Consider the following 12,127-nt stretch of genomic DNA (forward strand, 5'->3'; position numbering starts at 1 on the left):
AAAAAAAGTCATATTTACATTTACCTGCTATTACAGGTCACTAACAGGTAATTATGCCTTGATTAACTAAATTGACATGTTTATGTACTTAATTGCAACTTTTAAAACTTCAAAGACCAATTTGACATATTTTTTCCAAAAAAAGTTATATTTACATTTTCCTGTTATTCCAGGTCACTAACAGGTAATTATGCCTTGATAAACTAAATTGGCATGTTTATGTATCTTATTGCAACTTTAAAAACTTCGATTGTCTATTTGACATATTTTTTCCAAAAAAAGTCATATTTACATTTACCGGGTAATACAGGTCACTAACAGGTAATTATGCCTTGATGAACTGAATTGAGTTGTTTATGTACTTAATTGCAACTTTAAAAACTACAATGACCTATTTGACATATTTTTTGCAAAAAAAAGTCATATTTACATTTACCTGTTCTTACAGGTCAGTAACAGGTAATTATGCCTTGATAAACTAAATTGACTTGTTTATGTACCTAATTGCAACTTTAAAAACTTCAATGGCCTATTTGACATATTTTTTTCCAAAAAAGGTCATATTTACATTACCTGCTATTACAGGTCACTAACAAGTAATTATGCATTGATAAACTAAATTGACATGTTTATGTATCTAATTGCAACTTTAAAATGTTCGATGGCCTATTTGACATTTTTTTCCTAAAAAAAAGTCATATTTACATTTACCTGCTATTACAGGTCACTAACAGGTAATTATGCCTTGATAAACTAAATTGACTTGTTTATGTACCTAATTGCAACTTTAAAAACTTCAATGGCCTATTTGACATATTTTTTTCCAAAAAAGGTCATATTTACATTACCTGCTATTACAGGTCACTAACAAGTAATTATGCATTGATAAACTAAATTGACATGTTTATGTATCTAATTGCAACTTTAAAATGTTCGATGGCCTATTTGACATTTTTTTCCTAAAAAAAAGTCATATTTACATTTACCTGCTATTACAGGTCACTAACAGGTAATTATGCCTTGATGTACTAAATATACTTGTTTATGTATCTAATTGCAACTTTTAAAACTTCAATGGCCGATTTGACATATTTTTTCCAAAAAAAGTCATATTTACATTTTCCTGTATTACAGGTCACTAACAGGTAATTATGCCTTGGTAAACTAAATTGGCATGTTTATGTATCTAATTGCAACTTTAAAAACTTCGATTGTCTATATGACATATTTTTTCCAAAAAAAGTCATATTTAAATTTACCAGCTATTACAGGTCACTAACAGGTAATTATGACTTGATGAACTAAATTGACATGTTTATGTACTTAATTGCAACTTTAGAAACTTCAATGGCCTATTTGACATATTGTTTTGCAACTTTAGAAACTTCAATGGCCTATTTGACATATTGTTTGCAAAAAAAGTCATATTTACATTTACCGGCTATTACAGGTCAGTAACAGGTAATTATGCGTTGATGACCGGCTATTACAGGTCAGTAACAGGTAATTATGCGTTGATGAACTAAATTGACATGTTTACGTACCTAATTGCAACTTTAAAAACTTCAATGGCCTAATTAATTTTTCGGGTAAAGTTCGATGGCCTATTTGACATATTTTTTGCAAAAAAAGTCATATTTACATTTACCTGTTATTACAGGTCACTAACAGGTAATTATGCCTTGATAAACTAAATTGACTTGTTTATGTGCCTAATTGCAACTTTAAAATGTTCGATGGCCTATTTGACATATTTTTTGCAAAAAACAGTCATATTTACATTTACCTGGTATTACAGGTCACTAATAGGTAATTATGCCTTGATAAACTAAATTGGCATGTTTATATATCTAATTGCAACTTTAAAATGTTCGATGGCCTATTTGACATATTTTTTGCAAAAAACAGTCATATTTACATTTACCTGTTATTACAGGTCACTAACAGGTAATTATGCCTTGATAAACTAAATTGACTTGTTTATGTTCCTAATTGCAAGTTTAAAATGTTCGATGGCCTATTTGACATTTTTTTCCTAAAAAAATGTCATATTTACATTTATCTGTTATTACAAGTCACTAACAGGTAATTATGTCTTGATAAACTAAATTGACTTGTTTATGTTCCTAATTGCAACTTTAAAATGTTCGATGGCCTATTTGACATTTTTTTCCTAAAAAAATGTAATATTTACATTTACCTGCTATTACAGGTCACTAACAGGTAATTATGCCTTGATGTACTAAATATACTTGTTTATGTATCTAATTGCAACTTTTAAAACTTCAATGGCCAATTTGACATATTTTTTCCAAAAAAAGTCATATTTACATTTTCCTGGTATTACAGGTCACTAACAGGTAATTATGCCTTGATAAACTAAATTGGCATGTTTATGTATCTAACTGCAACTTTAAAATGTTCAATGACCTATTTGACATATTGTTTTCCAAAAAAGGTCATATTTACATTTACCTGCTATTACAGGTCACTAACAGGTAATTATGTATTGATAAACTAAATTGACATGTTTATTTATCTAATTGCAACTTTAAAATGTTCGATGGCCTATTTGACATTTTTTTTACTAAAAAAAAGTCATATTTACATTTACCTGCTATTACAGGTCACTAACAGGTAATTATGCCTTGATGTACTAAATATACTTGTTTATGTATCTAATTGCAACTTTTAAAACTTCAATGGCCTATTTGACATATTTTTTCCAAAAAAAGTCATATTTACATTTTCCTGGTATTACAGGTCACTAACAGGTAATTATGCCTTGATAAACTAAATTGGCATGTTTATGTATCTAACTGCAACTTTAAAAACTTCGATTGTCTATTTGACATATTTTTTCCAAAAAAAGTCATATTTACATTTACCGGGTAATACAGGTCACTAACAGGTAATTATGACTTGATGAACTGAATTGAGTTGTTTATGTACTTAATTGCAACTTTAAAAACTTCAATGACCTATTTGACATATTTTTTGCAAAAAAAAGTCATATTTACATTTACCTGTTATTACAGGTCACTAACAGGTAATTATGCCTTGATAAACTAAATTGACTTGTTTATGTTCCTAATTGCAACTTTAAAATGTTCGATGGCCTATTTGACATTTTTTTCCTAAAAAAATGTAATATTTACATTTACCTGCTATTACAAGTCACTAACAGGTAATTGTGCTTTGATGTACTAAATATACTTGTTTATGTATCTAATTGCAACTTTTAAAACTTCAATGGCCAATTTGACATATTTTTTCCAAAAAAAGTCATATTTACATTTTCCTGGTATTACAGGTCACTAACAGGTAATTATGCCTTGATAAACTAAATTGGCATGTTTATGTATCTAATTGCAACTTTAAAAACTTCGATTGTCTATTTGACATATTTTTTCCAAAAAAAGTCATATTTACATTTACCGGGTAATACAGGTCACTAACAGGTAATTATGCCTTGATGAACTGAATTGACTTGTTTATGTACTTAATTGCAACTTTAAAAACTTCAATGACCTATTTGACATATTTTTTTCAAAAAAAAGTCATATTTACATTTACCTGTTATTACAGGTCACTAACAGGTAATTATGCCTTGATAAACTAAATTGACAAGTTTATGTATCTAATTGCAACTTTAAAATGTTCGATGGCCTATTTGACTTTTTTTCCTAAAAAAAAGTCATATTTACATTTACCTGCTATTACAGGTCACTAAGAGGTAATTATACTTTGATGTACTAAATATACTTGTTTATGTATCTAATTGCAACTTTTAAAACTTCAATGGCCAATTTGACATATTTTTTCCAAAAAAAGTCATATTTACATTTTCCTGGTATTACAGGTCACTAACAGGTAATTATGCCTTGATAAACTAAATTGGCATGTTTATGTGTCTAATTGCAACTTTAAAAACTTCGATTGTCTATTTGACATATTTTTTCCAAAAAAAGTGATATTTACATTACCAGGTAATACAGGCCACTAACAGGTAATTATGACTTGATGAACTGAATTGAGTTGTTTATGTACTTAATTGCAACTTTAAAAACTTCAATGACCTATTTGACATATTTTTTGCAAAAAAAAGTCATATTTACATTTACCTGCTATTACAGGTCATTAACAGGTAATTATGCATTGATAAACTAAATTGACAAGTTTATGTATCTAATTGCAACTTTAAAATGTTCGATGGCTTATTTGACATTTTTTTCCTAAAAAAAAAGTCATATTTACATTTACCTGCTATTACAGGTCACTAACAGGTAATTATACTTTGATGTACTAAATATACTTGTTTATGTATCTAATTGCAACTTTTAAAACTTCAATGGCCAATTTGACATATTTTTTCCAAAAAAAGTCATATTTACATTTTCCTGGTATTACAGGTCACTAACAGGTAATTATGTCTTGATAAACTAAATTGGCATGTTTATATATCTAATTGCAACTTTAAAAACTTTGATTGTCTATTCGACATATTTTTTCCAAAAAAAGTCATATTTACATTTACCGGGTAATACAGGTCACTAACATGTAATTATGCCTTGATGAACTGAATTCAGTTGTTTATGTACTTAATTGCAATTTTATAAACTTCAATGACCTATTTGACATATTTTTTCCAAAAAACAGTCATATTTACATTTACCTGTTATTACAGGTCAGTAACAGGTAATTATGCCTTGATAAACTAAATTGACAAGTTTATGTATCTAATTGCAACTTTAAAATGTTCGATGGCCTATTTGACATTTTTTCCTAAAAAAAATGTCATATTTACATTTATCTGTTATTACAGGTCACTAACAGGTAATCATGCCTTGATAAACTAAATTGACTTGTTTATGTTCCTAATTGCAACTTTAAAATGTTCGATGGCCTATTTGACATTTTTTTCCTAAAAAAAAGTCATATTTACATTTACCTGCTATTACAGGTCACTAACAGGTAATTATGCCTTGATGTACTAAATATACTTGTTTATGTATCTAATTGCAACTTTTAAAACTTCAATGGCCTATTTGACATATTTTTTCCAAAAAAAGTCATATTTACATTTTCCTGGTATTACAGGTCACTAACAGGTAATTATGCCTTGATAAACTAAATTGGCATGTTTATGTATCTAACTGCAACTTTAAAAACTTCGATTGTCTATTTGACATATTTTTTCCAAAAAAAGTCATATTTACATTTACCGGGTAATACAGGTCACTAACAGGTAATTATGCCTTGATGAACTGAATTGAGTTGTTTATGTACTTAATTGCAATTTTAAAAACTTCAATGACCTATTTGACATATTTTTTGCAAAAAACAGTCATATTTACATTTACCTGTTATTACAGGTCACTAACAGGTAATTATGCCACATTTACCTGTTATTACAGGTCACTAACAGGTAATTATGCCTTGTTTACCTGTTATTACAGGTCACTAACAGGTAATTATGCCTTGATAAACTAAATTTACAGGTCACTAACAGGTAATTATGCCTTGATAAACTAAATTTACTTGTTTACGTTCGGTAATTATGCCTTGATAAACTAAATTTACTTGTTTACGTTCCTAATTGCAACTTTAAAATGTTCGATGGCCTATTTGACATTTTTTTCCTAAAAAAATAAATGTTCGATGGCCTATTTGACATTTTTTTCCTAAAAAAATGTCATATTTACATTTATCTGTTATTACAGATCACTAACAGGTAATTATGCCTTGATAAACTAAATTGACTTGTTTATGTTCCTAATTGAAACTTTAAAATGTTCGATGGCCTATTTGACATTTTTTTCCTAAAAAAAAGTCATATTTACATTTACCTGCTATTACAGGTCACTAACAGGTAATTATGCCTTGATGTACTAAATATACTTGTTTATGTATCTAATTGCAACTTTTAAAACTTCAATGGCCTATTTGACATATTTTTTCCAAAAAAAGTCATATTTACATTTTCCTGGTATTACAGGTCACTAACAGGTAATTATGCCTTGATAAACTAAATTGGCATGTTTATGTATCTAATTGCAACTTTAAAAACTTCGATTGTCTATTTGACATATTTTTTCCAAAAAAAGTCATATTTACATTTACCGGGTAATACAGGTCACTAACAGGTAATTATGCCTTGATGAACTGAATTGAGTTGTTTATGTACTTAATTGCAAATTTAAAAACTTCAATGACCTATTTGACATATTTTTTGCAAAAAAAAGTCATATTTACATTTACCTGTTATTACAGGTCACTAACAGGTAATTATGCCTTGATAAACTAAATTGACTTGTTTATGTACCTAATTGCAACTTTAAAAACTTCAATGGCCTATTTGACATATTTTTTTCCAAAAAAGGTCATATTTACATTTACCTGCTATTACAGGTCACTAACAGGTAATTATGCATTGATAAACTAAATTGACATGTTTATGTATCTAATTGCAACTTTAAAATGTTCGATGGCCTATTTGACATTTTTTTCCTAAAAAAAAGTCATATTTACATTTACCTGCTATTACAGGTCACTAACAGGTAATTATGCATTGATAAACTAAATTGACATGTTTATGTATCTAATTGCAACTTTAAAATGTTCGATGGCCTATTTGACATTTTTTTCCTAAAAAAAAGTCATATTTACATTTACCTGCTATTACAGGTCACTAACAGGTAATTATGCATTGATAAACTAAATTGACATGTTTATGTATCTAATTGCAACTTTAAAATGTTCGATGGCCTATTTGACATTTTTTTCCTAAAAAAAAGTCATATTTACATTTACCTGCTATTACAGGTCACTAACAGGTAATTATGCATTGATAAACTAAATTGACATGTTTATGTATCTAATTGCAACTTTAAAATGTTCGATGGCCTATTTGACATTTTTTTCCTAAAAAAAAGTCATATTTACATTTACCTGCTATTACAGGTCACTAACAGGTAATTATGCATTGATAAACTAAATTGACATGTTTATGTATCTAATTGCAACTTTAAAATGTTCGATGGCCTATTTGACATTTTTTTCCTAAAAAAAAGTCATATTTACATTTACCTGCTATTACAGGTCACTAACAGGTAATTATGCATTGATAAACTAAATTGACATGTTTATGTATCTAATTGCAACTTTAAAATGTTCGATGGCCTATTTGACATTTTTTTCCTAAAAAAAAGTCATATTTACATTTACCTGCTATTACAGGTCACTAACAGGTAATTATGCATTGATAAACTAAATTGACATGTTTATGTATCTAATTGCAACTTTAAAATGTTCGATGGCCTATTTGACATTTTTTTCCTAAAAAAAAGTCATATTTACATTTACCTGCTATTACAGGTCACTAACAGGTAATTATGCCTTGATGTACTAAATATACTTGTTTATGTATCTAATTGCAACTTTTAAAACTTCGATGGCCTATTTGACATATTTTTTCCAAAAAAAGTCATATTTACATTTACCTGGTATTACAGGTCACTAACAGGTAATTATGCCTTGATAAACTAAATTGGCATGTTTATGTATCTAATTGCAACTTTAAAAACTTCGATTGTCTATTTGACATATTTTTTCCAAAAAAAGTCATATTTACATTTACCGGGTAATACAGGTCACTAACAGGTAATTATGACTTGATGAACTGAATTGAGTTGTTTATGTACTTAATTGCAACTTTAAAAACTTCAATGACCTATTTGACATATTTTTTAAAAAAAAAAGTCATATTTACATTTACCTGTTATTACAGGTCACTAACAGGTAATTATGCCTTGATGAACTAAATTGACTTGTTTATGTATCTAATTGCAACTTTAAAAACTTCAATGGCCTATTTGACATATTTTTTTCCAAAAAAGGTCATATTTACATTTACCTGCTATTACAGGTCACTAACAGGTAATTATGCATTGATAAACTAAATTGACATGTTTATGTATCTAATTGCAACTTTAAAATGTTCGATGGCCTATTTGACATATTTTTGCAAAAAAAATGATATTTACATTTACCTGCTATTACAGGTCACTAACAGGTAATTATGCCTTGATTAACTACATTGACATGTTTATGTATCTAATTGCAACTTTAAAAACTTCAATGGCTTATTTGACATATTTTTTCCAAAAAAAAGTTATATTTACATTAACTGCTATTACAGGTCACTAACAGGTAAGTATGCCTTGATGAACTAAATTGACTTGTTTATGTACATAATTTCAACTTTAAAAACTTCAATGGCCTATTTGACATATTTTTTGCAAAAAAAAAGAATCATATTTACATTTATCTGCTATTACAGGTCACTAAAAGGTAATTATGACTTGATGAACTAAATTAACATGTTTATGTACCTAATTGCAACTTTAAAAACTTCGATTGTCCATTTGATATATTTTTTCCAAAAAAAAGTCATATTTACATTTTCCTGTTATTACAGGTCAGTAACAGGTAATTATGTCTTGATAAACGAAATTGGCATGTTTATGTATCTAATTGCAACTTTAAAAACTTCGATTGTCTATTTGACATATTTTTTACAAAAAAATCATATTTACATTACCGGGTAATACAGGTCACTAACAGGTAATTATGCCTTGATGAACTGAATTGAGTTGTTTATGTACTTAATTGCAACTTTAAAAACTTCAATGACCTATTTGACATATTTTTTGCAAAAAAAAGTCATATTTACATTTACCTGTTATTACAGGTCACCAACAGGTAATTATGCCTTGATAAACTAAATTGACTTGTTTATGTACCTAATTGCAACTTTAAAAACTTCAATGGCCTATTTGACATATTTTTTTTCTAAAAAAGGTCATATTTACATTTACCTGCTATTACAGGTCAGTAACAGGTAATTATGCATTCATAAACTAAATTGACAAGTTTATGTATCTAATTGCAACTTTAAAATGTTCGATGGCCTATTTGACATTTTTTTCCTAAACTTTAAAATGTTCGATGGCCTATTTGACATTTTTTTCCTAAAAAAAAAGTCATACGATGGCCTATTTGACATTTTTTTCCTAAAAAAAAAGTCATATTTACATTTACCTGCTATTTGAGGTCACTAACAGATAACATATTTACATTTACCTGCTATTTGAGGTCACTAACAGATAATTATACCTTGATATACTAAATATACTTGTTTAAGTATCTAATTGCAACTTTTAAAACTTCAATGGCCTATTTGACATATTTTTTCCAAAAAAAGTCATATTTACATTACCTGCTATTACAGGTCACTAACAGGTAATTATGCCTTGATAACTAAATTGACATGTTTATGTACCTAATTGCAACTTTAAAAACTTCAATGGCCTATTTGACATATTTTTTGCAAAAAAAAAAAAAAAGTCATATTTATATTTACCTGCTATTACAGGTCACTAACAGGTAGTTATGACTTGATGAACTAAATTAACATGTTTATGTACTTAATTACAACTTTAGAACTTCAATGACCTATTTCACATATTCTTTGCAAAAAAAAGTCATATTTACATTACCTGCAATTACAGGTCACTAACAGGTAATTATGCCTTGATAACTAAATTGACATGTTTACGTACCTAATTGCAACTTTAAAAACTTTGAAGTCCTAATTAGTTTTTCAGGTAAAGTTCGATGGGCTATTTAACATATATTTTCCAAAAAAAGTCATATTTACATTTTCCTGGTATTACAGGTCACTAACAGGTAATTATGCCTTGATAAACTAAATTGGCATGTTTATGTATCTAATTGCAACTTTAAAAACTTCAATGACCTATTTGACATATTTTTTGCAAAAAAAAGTCATATTTACATTTACCTGTTATTACAGGTCACTAACAGGTAATTATGCCTTGATAACTAAATTGACATGTTTATGTACCTAATTGCAACTTTAAAAACTTCAATGGCCTATTTGACATATTTTTTCCAAAAAAAGTCATATTTACATTACCTGCTATTACAGGTCACTAACAGGTAATTATGCCTTGATAACTAAATTGACATGTTTATGTACCTAATTGCAACTTTAAAAACTTCAATGGCCTATTTGACATATTTTTTCCAAAAAAAGTCATATTTACATTACCTGCTATTACAGGTCACTAACAGGTAATTATGCCTTGATAACTAAATTGACATGTTTATGTACCTAATTGCAACTTTAAAAACTTCAATGGCCTATTTGACATATTTTTTGCAAAAAAAAGTCATATTTACATTTACCTGTTATTACAGGTCACTAACAGGTAATTATGCCTTGATAAACTAAATTGACTTGTTTATGTAGCTAAGTGCAACTTTAAAAACTTTAATGGCCTATTTGACATATTTTTTTTCCAAAAAAGGTCATATTTACATTTACCTGCTATTACAGGTCACTAACAGGTAATTATGCATTCATAAACTAAATTGACAAGTTTATGTATCTAATTGCAACTTTAAAATGTTCGATGGCCTATTTGACATTTTTTTCCTAAAAAAAAAGTCATATTTACATTTACCTGCTATTTGAGGTCACTAACAGATAAATAAACCTTGATGTACTAAATATACTTGTTTAAGTATCTAATTGCAACTTTTAAAACTTCAATGGCCTATTTGACATATTTTTTCCAAAAAGAGTCATATTTACATTTACCTGCTATTACAGGTCACTAACAGGTAATTATGCCTTGATAACTAAATTAACTAGTTTATGTACCTAATTGCAACTTTAAAAACTTTGAAGTCCTAATTAGTTTTTCAGGTAAAGTTCGATGGGCTATTTAACATATATTTTCCAAAAAAAGTCATATTTACATTTTCCTGGTATTACAGGTCACTAACAGGTAATTATGCCTTGATAAACTAAATTGGCATGTTTATGTATCTAATTGCAACTTTAAAAACTTCGATTGTCTATTTGACATATTTTTTACAAAGAAAGTCATATTTACATTTACCGGGTAATACAGGTCACTAATAGATAATTAAACCTTGATGTACTAAAAATATACTTGTTTAAGTATCTAATTGCAACTTTTAAAACTTCAATGACCTATTTGACATATTTTTTGCAAAAAAAAGTCATATTTACATTTTCCTGTTATTACAGGTCACTAACAGGTAATTATGCCTTGATAAACTAAATTGACTTGTTTATGTAGCTAAGTGCAACTTTAAAAACTTCAATGGCCTATTTGACATATTTTTTTTCCAAAAAAGGTCATATTTACATTTACCTGCTATTACAGGTCACTAACAGGTAATTATGCATTCATAAACTAAATTGACAAGTTTATGTATCTAATTGCAACTTTAAAATGTTCGATGGCCTATTTGACAATTTTTTCCTAAAAAAAAGTCATATTTACATTTACCTGCTATTTGAGGTCACTAACAGGTAATTATACCTTGATGTACTAAATATACTTGTTTATGTATCTAATTGCAACTTTTAAAACTTCAATGGCCTATTTGACATATTTTTTCCAAAAAAAGTCATATTTCCATTTTCCTGGTATTACAGGTCAGTAACAGGTAATTATGCCTTGATAAACTAAATTGACTTGTTTATGTAGCTAAGTGCAACTTTAAAAACTTCAATGGCCTATTTGACATATTTTTTCCAAAAAAAGTCATATTTACATTTACCTGTTAGTACAGGTCACCTACAGGTAATTATGCCTTGATAAACTAAATTGACTTGTTTATGTACCTAATTGCAACTTTAAAAACTTTGAAGTCCTAATTCATTTTTCAGTTAAGTTCGATGGGCTATTTAACATATATTTTCCTAAAAAAGTCATATTTACATTTTCCTGGTATTACAGGTCAGTAACAGGTAATTATGCCTTGATAAAGTAAATTGGCATGTTTATGTATCTAATTGCAACTTTAAAAACTTCGATTGTCTATTTGACATATTTTTTCCAAAAAAAGTCATATTTACATTTACCGGGTAATACAGGTCACTAACAGGTAATTATGCCTTGATGAACTGAATTGAGTTATTTATGTACTTAATTGCAACTTTTAAAACTTCAATGGCCAATTTGACATATTTTTTCCAAAAAAAGTCATATTTACATTTTCCTGG

Source organism: Ipomoea triloba, chromosome 6 (assembly GCF_003576645.1).
Source record: "Ipomoea triloba cultivar NCNSP0323 chromosome 6, ASM357664v1".
NCBI classification, from domain to species: domain Eukaryota; kingdom Viridiplantae; phylum Streptophyta; class Magnoliopsida; order Solanales; family Convolvulaceae; genus Ipomoea; species Ipomoea triloba.